The sequence below is a fragment of the Arvicanthis niloticus genome, chromosome 4 (assembly GCF_011762505.2).
Source record: "Arvicanthis niloticus isolate mArvNil1 chromosome 4, mArvNil1.pat.X, whole genome shotgun sequence".
In the NCBI taxonomy this organism is placed as follows: Eukaryota; Metazoa; Chordata; class Mammalia; order Rodentia; family Muridae; genus Arvicanthis; species Arvicanthis niloticus.
The window spans coordinates 94,799,953-94,822,711 of record NC_047661.1 but is presented as its reverse complement, the minus strand read 5'-3'; the positions used below and the strand labels follow the sequence as shown (position 1 = coordinate 94,822,711).

At 41.4% G+C, this 22,759-nt stretch overlaps 1 protein-coding gene and 1 long non-coding RNA gene across 2 annotated transcripts in view; one reads left to right on the top strand and one right to left on the bottom strand.

Annotated features, from left to right (window-relative positions):
- Window positions 1–932: 932 nt before the first annotated feature.
- LOC143442111 (uncharacterized) lies at window positions 933–22,555 on the bottom strand. Its single transcript, XR_013110039.1, has 4 exons — window positions 22,425–22,555; window positions 17,782–17,903; window positions 7,820–7,907; window positions 933–1,069 (listed from the first exon to the last, which is right to left on the bottom strand). It is a non-coding gene; the product is annotated as an uncharacterized LOC143442111 (long non-coding RNA).
- Window positions 22,344–22,759, top strand: part of Agl (amylo-alpha-1,6-glucosidase and 4-alpha-glucanotransferase) — a 63,316-nt gene continuing 62,900 nt past the window's right edge. Inside the window, exon 1 of the mRNA XM_076933180.1 lies at window positions 22,344–22,468. The gene's annotated coding sequence lies outside the window, so the exon portion shown is untranslated. The remainder of the gene's footprint in view (window positions 22,469–22,759) is intronic.

Here is a 22,759-nt window from a genome sequence, read left to right as displayed (position 1 = left end):
CTAGAACACATACACTAAGGATGTGTGATGCAGTCCCGTGGACAGGGAAGTCATAAGTCAAACCAAAGAGCAGAGTTCTGTTTCTCTGTTGGTAGTAAAGGTCCTCATATACCTGCTGGTAGAAAATAGCATATGTTTCTTCCTTAACAGAATCTAGACACAGGTTCATGCAGCCCTCTGGTTTTATGTCTCTTCGAGGCTGCAATCCAGGTATTATCTAGAGCTAGGAGCAATCTGCTTCCAAGTTCATGTGGTTGTTAGCAAAATACGACTGTTTCCATGCCTCAAGCTGGTTCTTCAAAAGCTCTAAAAGGAGATTTATGTAGATTTAGTCCTGCTTCGGGGATAGCACACCGCCAAGGGGGAAAGGCATGTAACAGTGGACACGTGTTACCCTGAGAGCACAGGGAACCTAGAGGGATTTAGGGGACAAGCTGAGGCAGAAGAGCACTAAAAACTAGGTTTAAATTCTTTGTATCTGACCTAGTCTTTCTTTGGGCCTTATAAGGAAAATCCAAGATTGAAGTCAATGAATGTAAATGTCCACACGGTGGCAGCAGACAACAGGACATTGTGTTTCAAATGCCTGACCCGAAGTGAGAACAAGTTTATTTCCTTCTATGGCAAGTCACAATTTCCCCTGTCTGATCCTTGAATGGCAAGGTGCTTGAAGGGAGGTGCTTGGCATGGTTTTTGTTCCTCCATTCCACTAAAGCACAGCCCCTAATATGTTACCAATAAAGACAAAGGGCTGTATCCTGCACAACCCCCAGGGCAACAGTGAAGGTTCTGGGAAAGAAGCAATGAGGCCCATTGAAATAGGGACTTAAGAAGACTTCTACAATCCAACAGTCCACATGTCTAAGTCACAATCATATCTCAGTTGGTGTGGTGTACAGCCAGTCTTGTTCAGAGTAGGTCCAGAATTAGTGCCCTCCGTGAAGAAGCTTCAGAACTTGCTGACTTCTACCATGTGAAGATTCAGAGAGAAAGGTATCGTCTATGCAGCCGGAAATCTTCAGAACACTTGATCGTGGTTTACAACTGCAAGGCTTCACAACCGTAAGGTCTGTAACATATGGCATTTTGTTATAATGGCACGAACAGAGACAAAGGAAACTGTAGTGATACATTTTTATGAAAATATCTCTTGCATTAAAAATAAATTAATTTTCTAGACCTTGCCACTACGTTAATAAGATGCCTTGGCAGCATTCAACACTGCATATTTAACCTGATGCCCTACTATGTACTCGGCCTATTTAAATTTAACCTGCTGTTGAGAGAACAATATAACCAACATCACTATGTCGTGAGTTGTACATGCAATCAATTTTTACAGCCTAAGTTAAATGATAGCTTTAATCCATTTAAAATTTTTTATTTATTTTATTTTGTATGCACGAATTTTTGCTTGCAGGTATGTGTGTGCACTATATGTAGAGTGCCCATGTCAACTCACAGAGAGTGTCAGATCCCAGGAAACTGAAGTTACCTGCCATGTGGGTACTGGGAATTAAACCCATGTGCTCAACAAGAACAATTGTTCTTAACTGTTGAGATGTCTCTCCAGCCCTACATGGCTTTAATCTTAAATTACAGACTCTTCCATGCCCCTGACCCAAAATTATATATGTATGCCTGCATGTGTGTATACATGTATGTGTATGTATGTATTGTGGCAATAGCAAACAAGTTGAAAACAATATTTAAAAACATCCACCATAGATGTTGCAAACAATATGGAGAAAGTTTGACAATATGTGTTTGTAGTTCTGTGGGTTTCTGGGTCAGTTGGGTCAGTAACATGACCTCTTCCCTTGTAAAAGTCTGTGAAAGATTTCTGCAAAAAAGCCCCCCTCCCTTTCACATGCTATGTGTTCTGTATTGTTCAATAAACACAGAGCAAAGCCCTTTGTTAGGGATAAACAACAGACTGCAGACCAGTAGCCACAAACTGCAGACAGACTGAAGATGCAGGGAGAGAAGAGAAGAATTTAAATTTGGGCACACTCTTTGTCAGATTCATCTAAGAGGAAGTGACTTGTTTTCGCTTCTTAATGTGACATAGATGCTGCCGGTCCCTCTGCGGTTATCTTTAATGCCTTAGCTGGTGAAGGAAATGCGGTGAGGCAGGAGTGTGTGAAGAAGCCTGCCACACAAATTCTGTAAATACAAAAATGGAGGTGACTAGATTATTAGAATCATTTCAGACACAGAATCCCAGAGTTTGGCATCTAGTCAGATTAGAGCTAGCCAGAAGAGAAGCAGAATATTCAATCAAATGTCTCTTCAGCTTTCTGTGTGACCACTTCCTACCACCTTCAGGTTTCATCAGGTTGGTCATAGCCAGTGAGACTAGTGCTGGAAATACTTAAACTTTGGTTTATCGGGTTTTTGTTTATTATTTACTTATGTATGTCAGGGTCTTTGTTTTAACCCAAGCTGGCCTCAAACTCACTATTCAGTTCAGGAGCCTCGTGTTTCCACCGTCCACGTACTGGGAATCTAGGCATTTACTACCACTCATGGTTCATTCAGTACTAGTGATTAGACTTAGGGCTTTTAACTGTTAGAAAAGCATTCTACCAACGAGTGCCAGTATCAGCCCCCAAAGATCTCATCAGTTTATGACAAACTCAGAGGATTTTTCTATAATAGCGGTAATATATTAAGTGCATTTGACTCATATTCAGGTTAACTTACTTAACTGAACCCAAAACAGGCCATTAGAGAATTTTTTTTTCAAGTAGTAGTCACAATTTTCCTTGGAGTATGATGTATCTGTTTAAAACTGCATTAAGAGGCTTGAAGAGATGGCTCAGTGATTAAGGGCACTAGTTGTTCTTCCAAAGCTCCTAAGTTCAATTCCCAGTAACCACAGAGTGGCTTATAACCATCTATAATGGTAGTCTCATGAATTCCAATTCTCCCTTCTGGTGGGCAGATGTACATGCAGACAAAACACCCATACACATAAATAAATACATCTCTTTAAAAATACATTAAAACCCAACACAAACATAGAATTATATTCACTGTGGGCTCTAAGTAGTTACTGATTATAATAACCATTCAGTGAGATTATTGCAAGCCTGCCATTCATCTTTATGGGAGAATGACAGAAAATAAAAAGTGATTCCTTTAGATAGCCTTCCAGTCAAAGCCAGAGATTAACAAAAACAGAAAATGAATAGAAAACAAATTTACTACAAGACAGAATGCAATGCAGAAAAAAAAAAGGATAGGATGAAAGAGAGTCATGAATGAGGGCTTATGGGAAAGTATGCCTTGAAGTAGATGTTGAACGTGGGTATGAACACATTGCAGGGTATTTGATACACTGTCAGCCCTGGGATTGTGTTGTTTACTCAAAAAAAACTATGTTTATGGTGTGGCTCAGCCCTGGGCACACACCTTTAATCCAGAACAAGGTAAAGTTAGTTTGGAGAAGGAAGCAGCCCTGTTTGAAAGTGATGTCTAATTGAGTGGCAGACAAAGTGACAAATCAGAGATAAACTTAACAGAACAGGCCCAGAACATGTAGCCCACAAAGGGACATGACTGGTATAGGGTAAATGCAGTCTAGTGTCTCCTGTTTTTGCTACCCCAAGCAGCGTTCATACACCCGAGTGTCAAGGTAGAACTTGGGACCACAGCCCTGCTAGAGAGATTTGACAGATTCTCACTCTGGTTCATGTCTGAGGGAAGGAAGGAGACAAAAGCAATGGGGCTGGAGTAGGGTCCAGCTTCAACAGATCCCTTTTCAGGAAGCATGACACCAGGGAAGTGAGACGTGCATACTCAGGTGCAACTATAGCTGGTACGCCAGTTGCCCAGGAAGACTTAACCCACAAAGAGACTGTAAACACAGATGAGAAACACACAGAGAGACACACACACTGAGTGAGAAAGGTATAAATAAACACATAGGTAGATGGTATATATATATATATAAAACTATATATATAGTTACATAGATACACAAACACATAGATACATAGACACATAGATAGGTATTGTAGTATATTTCCACCTCGAATGAGACTTTTAAACAAGACAGCACAAAGCATGCTGATCAAGCACCCACACCAGCACTTACTCAGAAGTGCTGACAGGATTCCCAGGAGAATAAAAGGAGGCTTTTCAGGGAAATGGCAGGCTTGCTGCCAGTGCTGTGTGCTGTGGAGTACTAACAACAGATATTTCCATGCAAGCTTTAAGAACATTCAACTTGAGTGTGTTCTTAAAACTTTAAAAAAAATTTTAGTGCTGGGGATTGAATCTAGGACCTTACACTCTCTCCCTCCTTCCCTCCTTCCCTCCTTCCCTCCTTCCCTCCCTCCTCCCTTCCTCTCTCTCTCTCTCTCTCTCTCTCTCTCTCTCTCTCTCTCTCTCTTTGTATGTGTATATCTGTTGTGTGTATACCTCTCTCTCTAATATTAGGGTTTTAAGAGGAGGTTTCACAACTAAAAATAACTGAGTTAGCATGGTGTTCTTCCCCACGCGCAGACAGCCTCTGTCCACCTAATACAGCTGTCTGTTGCAGTCTGCCAACAGGACATTTAAAAATAGAAGGCTAGCCTTCCTAGTAATGACTGATTTATGTGGTCTTCCGTATTTATTCATCTATATTATCTCCAATATCTTTGCTTATGTTCCCTTAAGCGAAATTTGAAAAAAATATTTCACATTCTCCAGGTTGGCCACTTAATATTTTTTAATACGTTTAGATGATTGAAAAGTTTATCTTCTTTTTTCCTTTCCAGGTAAAAATTAATCACCTGTGATGTCTGCTGTTAGGAGTTCTAATCCTGGTGCTGGCCTCCGGACCTATACTACTCAGACCTCCAATGGGCCTTTGACAAGGACATCAAACAGCTATAGACTGACATCACTAATCTGAAGAAATCCCTCGTTTCAATGTCTGATGTGATCCCCCAAAATTGCAAAGGACTTTATTGGACTTGATTTTCTCTTTTACAATTGAAAAGACTGTGTACATCTCTAGACTGTGTACAGCCCTTAAAGAAGAATGTTGCTTTTACATAGACAAAGCAGGGATGATTAAAGAGAACGTGAAAAAGGCCAGAGAAGGTCTTGAGAAAAGACAGAGAGAGAAAGAGAAAAATGAGAGCTTGCACAAGAATTGGTCTTCAACCTCTCCATGATTATTAACCCTACTTCCTTCCATCTTGGGACCATTAATTAGGTTATGTTTGCTTATTTCCTTTGGTCCCTGGGCCTTAAATAGGCTGACTAACTTTGTGAAACAACAGACAGATACTCTGATAGCAAAATTTATTCATACATTATCATAAGTTAGCTATGGAGGACCATGAGACTCTAGATGAGGATGTTACTCTATCCAGGGTGCTCCCAAGTCCCATCTCCACCCAACCTAAAAGAGGGGACTTCTGCCCCTTGACCAAGCAGAGAGGGGCCACCCAGAACCCCCTCTGTCTGGCAATCTGAATTCTTGCTTAGGCTGCGAGGCTAAGCACTGCAAGGGAATATAAATAAAAGTTAAAAATATGTTTCTGGGTTCCCCGAGGGACAAGCCTGACTGCATAGGAGTTGATGTCAGAAGTATCCTCTCTCCAGGAAAAAGACATCGGGACAGGTATGGCCCTCATGCCTCACTGGACAATGACAGGAGGACTGGAGCCATTACAAGGTCCCCTTTAATTACTGGAGGTCAGTCCTCTATCCCCACCTTGGCAAGATTAGAATTGCCTTCTATACTTGGAGAAGGGTAGAGATGTCAGGGGAAGCCCTGCTTATACACTGAAGGCCTAAAATCAGCCATAAGCCTAAAATTAGCAATAGGCCTGACATACATGCCTGCTAACACAAAGTCTTGGGTCTCTATGGAAAAACACTGAGACAGATGTCTATAAACTATTGTAAACAGGCAGCATTTATGGAAATCTACCAGCCTGAGTAGTCATAGACCTTGTAAATAGGCAGCCTTGGCGGATAGTACCAACTTAGATAAGGACAAGTGAAGCATAGGCAGAGTCATAGTGACCTGACCCCTGAACCTTCACCCAGCTGATACCCTGTTCTGAAAGATATCTGTACTCCCCTTGAACACCTATGCTCCTGTGCCATCCCCTTCCCCACATCCTGCATTTTCATGTTTATAACCCCTGTGTTAAAAAGTAAAAATTATGATTTGATAATAATTTTAAAAAAGAAAAGAAAAAGAAATAACACACAGTGTCCCTCTGGCTCTGCTGACTTAGCTTCTAAAAATCCATTTTCTTGTTCTCAGAAATACTTTGAATTATAAAATATTATTGTGGTTTTTGTTAGTATGCTGGGTAAAATAATTTTTATTGATTTTATATTAAACTTCAAAGTTTGTAGTGAGTTGAAATGTCCTTCAACATAATTATAGGTCATATTTATTTTCATATTGTAAAATGCTAGTTAATCTGTTGAACATTTTAAAAAACTGGATTCCTTTTTGAGAATTTCATATATGAGCACTGTATTTACATAAGTTTTCCCTTTCTCTCCTTCCTCTCACTCTTCCCAACCCCCCACACTTTTCAAATACATCTTATTATTTAATTATTGTTCATATATGTGTGTGTACATTTGTATACATGTATAAGTATATATGTATATACAAATATTGATAAATAAAGTGTTTTGAGTTAAAAAAAATCTGTTAAGTACAAAAAAAAGTTTATCTGTCCATGGGTCACTATTAAATAATAAAACACATGAGTCAGGATTTAGTTGTTCCTGCTTTCCAGTCATATTTTTAGTACCAAAAAATAAATCTTTGTCCTAGCAGTGGAGACAAGAAGGAAAGCATTGCTAGAAGTTTCCCCCCTATAATTCTCTCTTCTCTGCCTCCCCTCTCTTCCAGATCTACTTCCTTTCTGTCTTTCATTAGGAAAGAACAGACCTCTATAAAGTCTAAAAAAGGTCTACAGAGTTCCAGGCCAGCCAGAACTGTGCCATAAGGCCCTGTTACAAAAACAAAAACTCCACAAACTTAAAGTACCTGGAAGAAGAAAAAGAAAATCACATGATTCGTTTACATTTCTGTGGAAGGTATCCTGAGGGCAGGGCTACCTGATGGAGACTCTGGTCTACTATGAAGGAAATAGCACCCACTGTGGCTCTCCCACTCTACTCCTACAAGTGAGACATCACTCTTATCAGCTTAAACTAGCTTGGCTGGATTTTTTTGTGGCAGCTGGTTAGAGGAAGCAACTGTAACCTAACTGGTTACCTAGAGACTGAATACTCAGGACCCTTCCTGTAAAACAGAGAAACAAAGGCATCAGTCTCACAAGAAGCTGAACTCAGCTGCAATTTCTCCCACCGCTTGTGCAGGGCGATTCCTGATTCCAGATGACACGTTGGTTCAGATAGCTAAGGATTAGCCACTGGGATCCCTTTGAGAGAAGGGAACTGCTTATGGTATAAAATCTCACACGACATTCAGTGGATTGGCATTGTTTCCGGAATCTTTCTGGAATAAGCTCTCTCTCCAATATCAATGAGAGTGGAAGAGAGGAGATGTCACCGACAGACAGAAGCCAAGACAGCTCCTAAAAAGCCTTTAATTTATAACAAAGCATTTTTATTTTATACCCTTACAACCACAACCTGGGGCAGGCAAAGAGGATTGCCAGGCAAGCAGAAGCTTACGGCTGTCAGCAGGTAGTGTTGTTTTAGCTAGTTTTCCAGGTCATTCTGTTGCAGGTAAGACATCGTGCTTGGCAAACGGGCAGAACAAGCAGGACCTCAAGTCAATCAATCAACCAGTCAGTATCCAATAATTGGTCTTCTCTACCTGATTCTACTTCAGCATGTCGATTAATGTGTTCTAAGTGTCTTTCAGGAAACTCCTCTTACCCATTGCTTCATGCATCCTGTGTGGTCTGTAGAGACAATGAAGAAACAGGGGAAATGGTTTCAGAACGAAGGAGTCTTAGGAAACAAGCCATGTTGTTAGTGCTTATCAACCAAGATAGCTTACTTCACACAACATATTTTTGAGTGACATTTTGGATATATAAGCAAAAACAATGCACACAGAAATACCTAAATTCCAAGATGGCAATATGTCCCATCAGGGTTTCTTTCTTAAACCCCATTTGTAACAAAGATGATAAAAGTAGCAAAAAGAAGCTTTAGTGGAAGAAAGGAACCAATTTCCAGGGTCATCCTCTGTCCTCTACATGGACAGAATACCATGGCCCCTATGCGTTAAAAATAGTAATAAATAAAAATATTTAAAATAATAAAACAAAGTGACAATTTTTTAAAAAGATGTTTCCCTTTGCCAAGCACAATGATAAATGTCTATAATCCCAACACTGAACACTGAGCCAAAGGATCGAAAGTTCAAGACCAGCCTGAACTAAGCAGGAATCTTCACGTGAGCCTGGGCTCCAGGGTAAGTCCTTATCTCCAGACACACACACACACACACACACACACACACACACACACACACACACAAAAGAAGGAGTGTGGGAAGAACTTTTCTTTAAGTGATTGGCATTTATAAAACAAGAAATCTTAGGGCTGAAACACAAGAAGCACAGCTCCTGCTGGGAGACTATTTCTAAGGTTCAGAATTCCTATGATGTTGTAAAACATCAAACAACAAAAAAATTGAGCCTGACAGATACAGCCACAAACAGGCTATTTTCCTCATGTAAAAAGTAGTATGACTCCACCACACACACACAGCCCTACACACACAATCTTGAAATCAGGAACAACACATTTTCTGATGGAATTCAGCAGTAGGCAGAACCTTGACACAGGAGTGCTGTCGAGGGAGTTGCCACAGGCGAAGCTTCAGGATGGTGAGAGAGCAAGTGTCTCCCTGGAAAGCCAAATGAGACTTTGTTCCCACAAACAAACTGGCTCTGGACAGTGGCCTAAGTTAGCCAGAAGATTGAAGAGGATGAGGAAGGTAGATTTCCATTTCAAGGCCAGCCTGGGCTACACTTTTAATGCCAGGTGTGCCAATTCATAGCCACAATTCCAACAGTTGGGAGGTTGCTGCAGGAGGATAGCCACAAGTTTGACCATGTGACCCTACATAATGATTTCCTTGGATATAGCATGAGAACGTGTCTCCCAAACAAAGCAAAATGAAAATCATTGAAAATCATTAAAAACCTGTGAGGGATTTAAACCAAAGATGCATCTCACCGTGGCAAAATAAGAGAGGGATGGCTGTTTTAAAAGTGACAAATTTTAGAATTAAAAACAAAACAAACAAACAAACAAACAAAAAACCCTCAGCCTGTAAAATGTTCAGCAGAGGTCAGAAAAGTAGAAAGCTGAGGTACCTAAGAATGAAAATAGGGGTTCAGCAAGGTGACTTCATCAGGTAAAGTACTTGCTACCAAGCTTGACAACCTGAATTTCATACCTGGGACCCACATGGGAGAAAAGAACCAAGTTGTGAAAATTGTCCTCTGACCCCTACACATATGCTGTGGCACACGAACACCTACAAACATACACATCAATCAATGTAATTTTTAAAAAAGAAAGTGTAAGGAGACATAAGCTGAAGACATAAAAGCATGCCCGGTGCTACTTACACTTAACTGTGTTAGAAATCATCTGAAGATGTTGCTAAGATACACTTTGATGTTGCTAGGATACACTTTGACTCAGCAAGTGTAACATCAGGCCTGGAATTCTCCATTTTTATATCTGTGTGAAGGTGATAGGTCACCTGGAACTGGGGTTATAGATTGTTGTGAACTGCCATGTAGATGCTAGGAATTGAACCCCGGTCTTCTGGAAGAATACTTACTGTTCTTAACCACCAAGCTATCTCTCCAGCCCTGGGATTTTGCATTCTTAGCACACTTCCAAGTGGTGTCAGTGCTGCTGGGCCCAGGATGACACAGAATGAGAAGCAAAGACCTGATAACTCCCAGCTTATTGCATCACCCGTTGAACCCAAACAGAAACTCTCTGCACTCAACTATGAACTGTATAGACTGTACCAAGGTTAGGAAAGGGGGTGGGATAAATAAACCTTTATGTGTGAATCATTAAACTGGTCGTTACTTGTCTCTTTTTTCCCCCTTTGGTTTTTCAAGACAAGGTTTCTCTGTGTAGTCCTGGCTGTCCTGGAACTCACTCAGTAGACCAGGCTGGCCTCAAACTCAAAAATCCACCTGCCTCTGCCTCCCAAGTGCTGGGATTGAAGGCGTGCACCACCACTGCCCAGCTGTTACTTTTCTCTAATCACCATTAACATAAATAACTCTGTCATGAGAATGCTTGTGTTGTTTCCTAGATACCCCTAGTGTGTGCTCATTTGGTGACATGCCATGAGAATACACATGGGATTATCATAAAATGCTTCAGCACATGTTTATACAGGTTTAACATGGAAACTTCCCAGTGGTAAGTCAGTGAGCTTACATGTGTAGAACTGCTAAAGTCTCAGATAAACCACAGGCTTTGTAACTTGAACCATATACCTGATGCCAAAAGAAGTATTTCTTGCTCTCTGCCCACTTGTGCTCTGTCCATCAGGGTGGACTAAAGACATTTGATCAGCATACTGAGCTCTGTCAATAAGAGCCTGGAATGCATTAAGGAATTTAGAACTAGCCCATTTCCCCCATGCGTCAAGCATCACGTCTGGGTGACATCTACAGCCAATCAATTCGCAAATCTTCCTAGACTTCATGCCTATATTCTCACTTGTAGACTGAGCAACTATGTCAGTCCTAATTTGTATTTCAATTCTACAACTAAGTTTGAAGAGTAGCAAAGAATCTTAGTCTATATGACTTCTAAGCCTCTGGTATTATACCCAGCCCTTGTAGCCCCTTCCCAACCTCATCCCTCTAAATGCGATTTGTATCTGTTACCTGTGGCCTAATGCCATGCCTGACAACAAAGATGACCACATTTGTCTAAGTGATGAAACCTAAGGCTGGAATCATCATGCCAGATGAAATTCTTGCCTGTGTGCACCAGCCTTCATGAAACCCATACTGTCTCTAACACTATGCTGTTTTAGTCCACAAAAAATTCATCAGACAGCCTGATCATTACCCGGTCATAGACCTGATCATTACCAGGTCTATGTATTTCCAGAATACCTTTATGACCATGCCGGAAGTTTAAGAGCTCTGATTTCTAGTTCCCCCTCTACTGTTGACCAGCCACTTTGTATTCTATACCTCATTTTTCTTCCTGTAACGAGGCAATGAAAAAAATATCTTGTCTTTTTTTTTTTTTTTTACAAGATTGTAGCCATAGTTAAACCATAAACATCACAACACTTGGGAAATCTCTAAAGTATTATCCGAGTATCAAATATTGACACTAAGATCACAGGTTTAATTTAGCATGTGAATAAACTACTTTAAATAGCAACATCTCCCAGTCTAGAGGGATGAAATAACTGTTAACACCCCATTATATCTCTTAAACCCCAAGAGCTAAGGGAACTACTTGATATCTAATAAGGACACCAAATAAAATGTGACAAATTGGTGGGTCTCGAGAGGGCGGGCTCAGTGGCTAAGAGCATATACTGCTCTTCCGGAGGATCCAAGTGCAGTTCTCAACACCCACATCTGGTGGCTCACAACTGCCTGTAACCTCAGCTTCAGGGAAGCTGATGTCTTCTTTTTGCATCTAATGGGCAACTGCATTCATGTGCACATAACTACACATACACACATAATTAAAACTGTAACTAACTTGTATATGTAAGTCCTCTTGTAGGCGTCAGTGCTACTGAACCACATATCCTTGAAGGAAAGCAAATTCGGTACTGTCAGCATTTAGACTTCTCCTGTGCTTGATATGGTACACTAGCTAGGTTGTTATAATATGTAAGGTAATTAAATTCACTGAGGAAACATCCAGTCAATAGACAATAATTAAACTGTCAAAGAAATTGGCCAGCCCAGAGATGATACAGTTTATGGGAAATTTAACATATGAAAAGGATAGTTTACTTGTTTAAAATTTAGAAAATACATATAAAAGTTATAAACTGCCCCCACAATATTCATAAGCTAAAATATTTAATATTTCTCATAGAATCTAAGAAATTTTACTTTGGTCTAAGTTCACAATAACTCAAATGAAGACATGTATATAAGATACCCAGAAGACTAGGACTAAAAAATTGGCATTTTATTTGTTTTAGTTTTTGAGAAACATGTCACTGTAGTCAGTGGACACTGAACATGATGGACTGGCACTCATCAGGTAGCTCAGGGTAGCTTCAAAATCAAAATCCTCCTGCCTCAGCCTTCAAGGTTCTGGGATTACATGTATAGACCAACACACCTGTCCCTAGCATTATTGTTTTGAGGGTAGTGAACAGAGACCCTGTTGAGTCTCTAATGAGAAAGAGGACAGCTGTGAAGAGCATCTTGAAGCTTCCCACACTGCCTGATCCATGGTGGAGGATTTGCTTCTCATAGAAAGGCTATATGAGAGAAGACGCAGTACCCACACTAGACTGAGGATCAGACTTTCAATCAAGGCTCCAGGATTTCTATAAATTCTGCAGGAAAGGGGACTTGGTGGGAGGAGTCTCATATCCAAGAAATGTTTCCTGTGCCTTTTTGTCTTGATGAGTGGGAACATGCTAGAATTTTCTTCCTTTCTTTCTTTCCTTCTTTCCTTCCTTCCTTCTTTCTTTTCTTTTTTCTTTTTTTGAGTCACTACCCCATAATCAGGTATTTCATGAAGAAGGTTGCTCAAAAGCCCCTCCCCCTGACCCCAGTTTTTTTGAATGTAGTATTGTCACTTCTGGGCATCATAAGAATCCCTTCGATTTTTGAAAGGGGTAAGGTCTCTGTGCATTCTGCTCCTGGCCCTAATTTTCTGTTTTTGCATCCTATATTTGGAGTCATCATGTTGGCCTAGGTGTACATCTTTAATATCAGCACTCATTCAGGAGATAAGAACTCAGAAGGCCAGCCTCATCTACATAGAAACAGGACAGCTGGGGCTACATAGTGAGACCCTGTCTCAAAAGAAAAATCATTGTGTTGATACAAAATTAAGGCCATCAGAGTGACTTGTCTATACAACTAGTGTGGGGGTGGGCTCGGGGATTGTTTTTCTGACATGTACTCTAATGTTCTCTTTATGCCATCCTTCCTTTTACACAATATAGAATTACGAACACAACAAAGTCCCCTGGCACTGTGATTTTAATGCTACTGTAAAGATCTAACACATAGGGTGGTGGTGCTAAAGAAATAGCTCAGCAATTAAGAGCATTTGTTCTTGGAGAGGACCTGGGTTTGGTTCTCAGAACTTACATGGTATTTCAAAACCACCTGTAACTCCATTTCTGGAATCTTCTGATACCCTCTTTGACTTTTGTGGGTGGGTGTTTGGCATCCACATGCTATATACACATACATACAATCAAAACATTGACACATTAAAAATAGAGCAATAAAAAAAGTAAAGACATAACAAAAAAAAGTATAGCATGCCTCAAATTTTCATTGCTTTTTAGATTTTATTTTACTTTTTCTCCAGAACGTTTTCTATGTTATTTATTGTCTGAATTTTTCATATATGTGTTCAATATATCTTGATCATATCTTCCCCTCCATCTCTCCTAAGAAGCCCCCAATACACACAAACCTCCTCATTTCGTGTGCTCTGTCTACATTTCTTTTTAATTTTTAGATTGATTTATTTTGTGCATAAGTGGTTTGCCTGTGTGTGTGGGGGGGGGGGGGGCATCAGATCCTCAAGAACTGGAGTTATAGCCAGTTGTGAATCACCATGTGCGTGCTAGAAACCGACCCAGGTCCTCTGCAAGAATAACAAATGCTCTTAACTGCCAAGCAATATCTCCAGCCCCTTATTTATTTATTTATTTATTTATTTATTTATTTATAACCCACTGAGTTCAGTTAGTGCTGCCCATATGTGTATGTGTGTGGGGTCATCCACTGGGGCATGGGGAGCCTATAGTGACCACACTCCTAAGGAGAAGTGACTCTCCGTCCCTTAGTAGCCATCAACTGCAATAATTCTCCAGCTGGGGTGGGGCTTTGGGGCCCCTTTCCTCTCTATGCTAGGATTTTGAACTGATTTGATCTTATGCAGGTTTTATATAGAAACCGCAGCTGCTATGAATTTACATGGGCAGCAGCACGTCCCGTCCAGGGGACACGCGTTACAAGCACTCCCCCCCCCCCTTCCTCTGGCTCTTGCTTTCTTTCTGCCTCCTCATTTCCTCTGAGCTTTTTGGGGGAGGTTGCTACAGATGTGCCATTTACTTCACGGCGCTCTCAGTCAGTCATCCTCAGCACTTTCAACAGGAATGCATCCCTGCTTTAACAACCTCGCACTGGAAAAAGAAATTTCTCCAAACCAAGTCTGGGAGCAGCGCAAATCTATGAATATAAGCACAAATGTTTAGAATGCCATTTCAAAACATGACCATTTAGAAAAAACAACCTCAATAGGCTCTTCCCTAGGACTGGATTTCCTGAGCCAGGGCTGTTGATCGATTTACAATACCTGTGGAGGGGGCCTCATAGCCAGTCGCAGGAGCATATGGTAACCCCATTAACTGTCCTTTCACTACTGCCTCAATGGACTCATCTAGCCTAGCAGCTTGGTATTGCAGCAGGCAGGGTTCAGTGCTGAGTCAGACCTTTTCTCCCTCAGCAGCCTGAAGTACTAAGAAAGCTAGCCGGTTTTATTGGAATCTCTAACAAGGAGGCTCTAATACCTGAGAATGGATGTCTGCAGAAAATAGATGAACTTTCTAGTAAGAGTGAGAGCAAGCAGGCAAAAAGTATAAAAGCTCCTTTTTCCCCATGTCCTTTGTATAGGCTGTCACCAGAAGGTATGAGCCAGACTTAGGAGAGTTCACTTCAAATGATCGAATTAAGAAAATCCCTCACAAGCCAGCTGAGACATCCAGCCTACTGGACCAGGTGTCTCGGCCTTTCCTTTGTGAGACAGTCGTTGTTGGACTAGCCAGATCACAGTTTGTAACACCTCTAATAAAATGTACATTTATTATTAAGAGAGAAAGAAAGAAAGAAAGGAAGGAAGGAAGGAAGGAAGGAAGGAAGGAAGGAAGGAAGAAAGAAAGAAAGAAAGAAAGAAAGAAAGAAAGAAAGAAAGAAGAGGAGGGAGAGGGAGTGAGGGAGGGTGAGAGAGAGAGAGAGAGAGAGAGAGAGAGAGAGAGAGAGAGAGCGCAAGCCAGCAGGGAGTATTCAAGAGTGATTTTTCTGTGTCCTGCAACCAAGGTTTGTGATGTCTTCAGGAATAGGGTCTCAACATTTTAGTTAAGGTGGGCAACCAAGAGCAGTGGTTATTTTTTTATTTATTTTTATTTATTTTATTTATTTATCTTTATTGAAATTTTATTTTTACAATGTCAAAGAACTAATAGGCTTGAGAAAGGAGAGATACATCAATATGGGGCCTAAGGAATATTATAACTGAATGAGGCATGATTAACAAAACATGCTCATAGTCTACATTTTACACTGATTCAGTATGTAATGTACACTTCATACATTCATATTTCAAAATACCCATTATCACCAACTTAGAACCTCTTACTTTAAAAAAAAAAACAAACAAAAATAACTTCATTGTTTGGAACTCTACAATCCTCCCCTCCCCCAACAAAAAAAATTTTTTTAAATGTATTAGTATATTTTTGTATGTAATCAATGAGCAATAATATGCCTGGGCAGTACATGTAACCCATGCTCATGAAATAAACTTTTCCACATGCTTATTAACCTGATTTAATGTTTTGCTGATTTTTTTTTTGCTCTGTTGCATTGAACATCCACCACCCTTAGCTACTGTGTAAGCAGGAAAGTGACTCTCACAGTCACAGTAAATTGAGAAGAGGGCTTTTTATAAACCTCTGGTAGTTAAAATAGATTGGCCTTTGTGGTTATACCGCTGACCTTTCCTGAGTTTACTTGACTGGCAGTGAACCACCCCTGACAAGTGCGCGGAGAGTTAGTTTGTTCCGACCATCAAATCATGCAGCAGGTGTACCACTCATAGATTATACTTCATCTAATTTTCGTATCATATAGTATGTGGCAATCTATATAAAACAAAGGCCCATTTGGAGAAGTTAAGCAAAGTCTTTAGTTCTAGTTCTGGCTTTATATTCTGTTTTCCTATCTACTCATAGTTTATCAACTTACCTGATAAGGTTTGAATAATTCAAGAGTCTATATTGCTTGCTTTGAAGGGAGCGACCGATAATACCATGGTGAAAAGAAAAGTACAGCCCTCTCTTATTATCAGTTCTAAATCTTTCAAAATCTGAAGCCAAATGATTTAACTGCTTACTTTTACATTCCTAGAATTCAATTTCATATTTATATTTCCCAGTACATGAAGTATGAAACATACTTAGTTTGATGCCTGGATCTCTTGGGCTAGAGAGGGAAGGAGGGCCAAAACAAGTACCGCTGCTGTTTGATTCATTCCCAAGAGGTTAGGTGCTTGTTACACAGTAGCCTCTGTTATAGATAAGTAGACCCACAAGAAAAGATACTTCGTCCTTTCAAGCTCACTCTGTTTAAGAGACAGAAGCCTAAGTCAGAAAACCTGATGTACAATTCTGCCAGGATGGCAGCTTTGTTTGGTGACATGCTTCCCATCCTTCTAACCTGGGAACAAATCCACACAGTTAGCTATTAATTTATCTCCAAGTCATTCATGAGAAAATTTAATTTTTTTTTTGTGTTGTTTTTGTGTTTTTGAGACACGGTTTCTCTGTGTAGCCCTGGCTGTCCTGGAACTCACTCTGTAGACCAGGCTGGCCTCGAACTCAGAAATCCGCCTGCCTCTGCCTCCCAAGTGCTGGGATTAAAGGCATGCACCACCACCGCCCGGCCATGAGAAAATTTAAAACTAACCAAAATAATTAAGAAAGGTGCTTCTTTTGAACACTTAGTAAATGCTCGTGGTTAACACTGTGCTAGCTGTAACTTTACCAGGAGTTTGACAGAGGAAAACTGGGAAATTACTGTTTATTGAGTTGAGTTTCGGGCCCTTTGGTTCTGTTATGTGTTGCAAACTTAGTACATTGGCGGATCAAACTGATGGAAGTGGTGGGTCCAAAGGAAGGGTCAGTTCTAACCAGGACTAGGTTTTCACCTCCAGCACATGATTTAGAAAGATATGTCTTAGTCCTTTCCTGATGCCAAGTTAAAATAGCCTAACAAAAAATGTCTTGGGCAAGAAAAGGGCTTATTTTAGTTTACAATTACTGTCCTTCAAAACTGGGAAATCAAGGCTGCAGGAACTTGAACCATCGAGTCACATCCACAGTCAAAAGCAGAGAAAGAATGAATGAATGTACTTTCTCCTTTTTTATATTGTCCAGGACTTAACTCCAGAGAGTGGCGGGAGCTCTGTTAGGCTGTGTATTCCTAAAAATCAATTTGCATAATCTGCTCTTGTGAGCACACACACACACACACACACACACACACACACGAACCTACTTTAGACAATTCCTCACTGAGATTCTTTCCCAAGTGATTCTAGATTTTACCGAGTTAACAGTTTAAAACTAACCATCATGGTCTACCATGGCAACAGGGAGCTGATTCCAGCACAGGTTTATGAACAGAGAAGATATAGGTACACAGAAAGCTCTACAGTGAAATCAGAGAGGCTGATACCAGACAGGCTGAGGCACACACTGGGGGATCAATGTCTACTCTGCTGAAGCCAAGAAAGAATAACGGAGTTATCAGCTGTAGACATCAGTACCTTGTGCTAACTGCACAGCCAGAAGCATGGCTAGACAGGCCTCTTCCTGTGATGCAAACCCCAAAAAGGGACCAGCATAGTCATGTTCATACGAGTCTCCTCTCTGTATGCCAGACACCTTTCTATAGAGAAGGGGGTGGGAGAGCATGGAAAGAGAAGAAACCATTACTTCAAAGAGGCAGAGATAAAGAGATCATTTAAGCATGATAAGAAATAGCTTCAAAGCAGATAAAGCTCAGTTTTCCTTTTCTGATCTATAGTTGGAAAAAGATAATCAGAATTTCTGTGTGTGTTCACATGCATGCACATACATACATACGAACACCAGAAATCACCTCAGGTGCCATTCCTTGGGAGTTTTCCATCTTTTGAAAACAAACAAGCAAACATTATTTTCTCCCATTTATTTATTTATCTATTTATTTATTTATTTATTTATTTATTTATTTATTTGAGACCATTTCGCTATGTAACCGGGATGGCCTGGAACTCACTATGTAAATCAGGCTGGCCTCACACAGAGACCTACCTGTCACCATACCCAGCCTAGAAGCATCTATCTTGTGTTTTGAGACAGGGGCTTTCACTGAGACATGGAGCTTACGGATTAACCTAGGTAGCTTGTCAGCCAGCCACAGGCGTCTGCCTATTTCTGTCTCCTTAGCACTGGAATTACAAGCATGTACCACTGTGGTCCTCGTGAGTTATGTACAAACATTTTACCAACCCAACTAAGGTATCTTCCCAACCTTAGAGGATGTTTTTAAGAATAAAATATACATCGCAGGGCTGCAAAAAATGGCCCAGTAGTAACAATGCTTGCTGCACAAGACAAAGACTTGAGTTCAAATCCCTAGTACCCTTATTAAAAGATGGGTGAAGTTAGCCAATAAGGTCATCTTGTAATTCCAAGGCTGGAGAGGAGAGGTAGAGACAGGATTCTTGGCCCTGCTGGCTGCCAGCCTAGTTCCAGTTTCGGCAAGAGACCCTGTTTCAAGGGATTAAGTTAGACAGTGATAGAAAAGAACACCAAACAGCCTCTGGTCTCCATGTGCACCTGCAGTTATACACATACACCACAAAAATAACACAACTTCCCCCACATACATCTACAAATATAAAGAATGCATATTTACTTATAACTGAGCAGTGTAAATATTTTTATAATTTTGCCATCCTGACAATACCCACCCCAAAGGCTCTTGCAGAAATGGATAAAATTGAAGAGACAGTTTGGGCAGAACATAGCACCCAGTAAAGGAGCTAGAAGATTACTAGACCTTCCCACAGGAGAAGGAGGGTAAGGCAGACAGGCTTACTGAAGGGGAAATCTTGAGCTGTCTGTCACGGAAAAGCCAGGATGTCCTGAGAATCGAGAAAGCAAGTTCACTCTTGACACAGCTACATATAAAGTCAGATCATCCCATCTCAGTTGATGAAGTCCTTATTGATAGCAGGTCACGGGGATCCTGTCAGTGCCTCAGATAAAGGGTTTACTGAACAAGAATCACCAGGAATACAGTTGAACTCACATTGTCCCCTCTTTCACTAGGTAAACTTAAACAGATTACTTGACCTTGGGGACTTTGTTCTTTATCTCCCAATTAAGAGTGACAATGTTGTGTGTTTGGAGCATTTAGTCCATTCATATAATGGACTCAGAAGAGTATCTGGTACCTCCTTCATGCTCATTAAATAGTAGTTGTCAATAAGTAGTTACAGGACATATGTTGTTTTTCAAAACATTTCGTGTATTTTAGTTTTGCGAACCTTAGAAGATCATTAATAGTTTAGGAGGCAGGGCTCAACGAGGTCACGTGACTTTCTCAATGCTCGAGGGCACTGTTTTTCCCCAACTTTGCAGAGAGAACTTCCCCTAAACATCATCCCAACTCCTTTTTGCTATTTATTTCCTCTTCCTGCAAAGCAGTGTGACTCTTCTGGTTGTTGCATTTTTAAAGGATAGAGGTGAGCCTGGCTCACCTCTGTCCAGTCCTCTGGGAGTCAGCATGCAGCAAGCATGACTTCTCCAGCTGGGCTGAGCCTGGTCAGTCAGTTGGCAAGAGTTTAGGGTTAGTTTCAGCAAGCTCTTTTGACTAACAGAGCTACTTCCCCTAACGGGAAATGGATGAATGCATGTAGGTTTAGTGTCAGTGTTTCTTTTTAAAAAGACATTTCCTAGTTGTCTTCCATTCTACTGTTGCAAAGGGTATCTTTTGGTAAGAAACTTTAAAACATAATGCAAACTGGAGCAGACTATTAGTTGTGGGAGGAAGTCCATTCTCTCTTTAACAAAACCCAGGCTTTGGCTAGTCCCATGGTGGCCATGTCTGTCTATCTTAGGGATTTTAGTGAGCTATAAACGGAGATGTCATGCCTTTTAAAAGAAATTCTCTTTAAAAAAGAAGTTTATTCTTTTCTTTTTCTTCACTCTGCTGCATGAACTTGGCTGCGATATCCCCAGCCCCATTACACCTGCAATTATGATGAGGTTGGCCCAGGAGGAGATTATGAAGTAGGAGTCTGAGTTCTGGATATCATAAAGACGCTCCACCAGCCAGACTGTTATGTTAGACAGGAATAAACTAGCATCTAATTTAACCTGCTGCTCTTTTGCTTTTACTGCAATATATCTGAAATAACCACGACAAATATAGACGACCAGCTTCAAGATCCTGCCCTCCCTGATCCCTTCTTCTAAACCAAAATGTCAGCTGGAAACCTTGAATTGTGGGAAATGAGGAGTCCACAATTTAAACAGAAAGTCAAAAAACTGTTTGAAAGGGTAAAAATGCTTGGTTTTACATTGAGGAACACTTAAAAAATCTTTCATAGGGGAGAAAAAAAACAAAACCGAATCAAAACAAAACAAAAACAAAACACACCACTAAATCCTGGTGTTTGCAAGTATCCTATCGACTCTTCAGGGGGTTTGTTGTATCAGTGCTTGGGAATTTTTAAAATGACTTTCCTTTTTTAGACTTTTTTTTTTTTTTATGTGTGTGTGTTTGTCTCCATGTATATGCATGTATCATGTTGCATGCCTGATGCCCACTGAGGCCAGAAGAGGTTGTCAGATCCCTTGGGATTGGAGTTACAGACAGTTTCGAGCCTCCATGCGGGTGCTGGGAACAAACCCCAAATCCTCTGGTAGAACAGTCAGCACTCAACCATTGAGCCATTCCCTAGGGCTTCTCTCTGTATATATTTTTTAAAGAACATATTTATTATTGACTAATCTTTATTTTGTTCTTAGGTTCTGCCTTTCTTGATTTTAGTGATTTAGGACCAAACACTGAGAATAAACTTTACCCGAATACCCCCTCTTCTCAGAGTAAGAAACTTTCTGTAACCTTTTGCATCTGTCATGGCCCAGGACCTTTCTTCCTGCGTGTTTGACAGCATCATTGACCGAACAGTAACCCCACCTTTTGCCTGACAGATCCCCCATTTAGAAACCCCCCATTCCTGAGTATAAAAACCAGTATCATCCCCGTGTCCAGGGCTGATCTCTCAAATATTGCATTAGGGGAAATCCTGAGATGACTGTCACAGAAAAACCAGAATGTATTTATAAGCTAGAAAGCAAACTCAATTTTCCAATTTACCAGTCTTCCAAATTACTTAGTCTTCCAATTTACCAAGACCTTATTGATATCAAGGCACAGGAATAATGTCAACGCCCTCAGATAAAGGGTTTACTGAACAAAAATCACCAAGGATGCACTTGAAATCACATACACTTCGTTGTTCATTAAGTGGCTTTAAAGTTGCTTAACCTTTGGGAGAATCTGTTTCCGTATCTTTAAATCAATGGTGACAAAAAAAAAGCATTTTTGCTGTGATAAAACCCTGACCAAAAGCAAGTTGGGGGAAGAGAGTTTATCTGGTTTACGTGGGGGGTTGGGGGAAGAAAATGTTTATCTGGTTTACACTTCCTGGTCACAGCGCTTTCCTGGAGGAAGTCAGAGCAGGAACTCAAAAGACCCAGAGGCAGGACCTCAAGCAGAGACCATAGAGAAGTGCAGCTTGCTGGCTGGCTCCTCATGGTTTGTTCAGCCTGTTCACTTACAGAACTAAGGACCATCTGCCCAGGGGTGGCCAACCCTATTTCCCTCCCACAGCAACCATAAAACAAGATAATGCTCCCATGCACATGCCCAATGGCCAGTCTGATGGAGGCAGTTCCTTAGCCGAGGTCCGGTTTTCCCGGTGACTGCTTTGTCACAAGGTAACAGGAAAGCCAACCATCGCAGAGAATTTTAAGAAACTTGGTTTCCCCAACTTGCATTTTCTTTACAGAAACAACGTCCCTAACTAAACATTATCCCTGGAACTGGGATCGTGCATCAGGGTAATGACCCCCCAAACCCCAAACCCCTCAAACCCCGAAGCCGCCCCCACCTCTCGCGAGATAAGTGGTCTGTCCTAGCGGGAGCGATGGCTCCCGGAAGTGGGCGGGGAGGCAGGGCCACGCCCCCTGGGCTAGTCGACTTGTCCTCTGCCCCCACCCCGGGGGGGCGGAGTCTCCGCAGCCCCGGCCTGTCACTGTCCCCTGACCCGGGTCCTGGAGCCCCTCCCCGTGCCCTTCACGGCGCCCTGCCCTCCCCGGGCCGCCGCTCGGCCCGGCGTTCCCGCTGTACCCGGCTCCGGCTCCTGCTCCCGACGCCGCACGTCTATCCCGCTTGTGAGTGCCTGGAATGCGTCCGGCTCTGCATGCGCATTCTTTCTATCTATAGCCGCTCTGTACATCGCGTGCCGCCGCAGCTATTCCCGGGACAGCAACTGCTTCCCTGTCTAATCACCTCCCTATTGGTGGCTTCACACCCGAATTTGGGAACGGGGTGCTCTTCCACCTGTTCAGCAGCCTGATCTCCTGGAGGCTGCAGTGCCATTTGAAGCTTTCAGGGTCCCCTGGCTCAGGAACGGAATTCATGCTACTAGACTCCAGGGTTCTCGCGGATGCATTGCTTTTCTC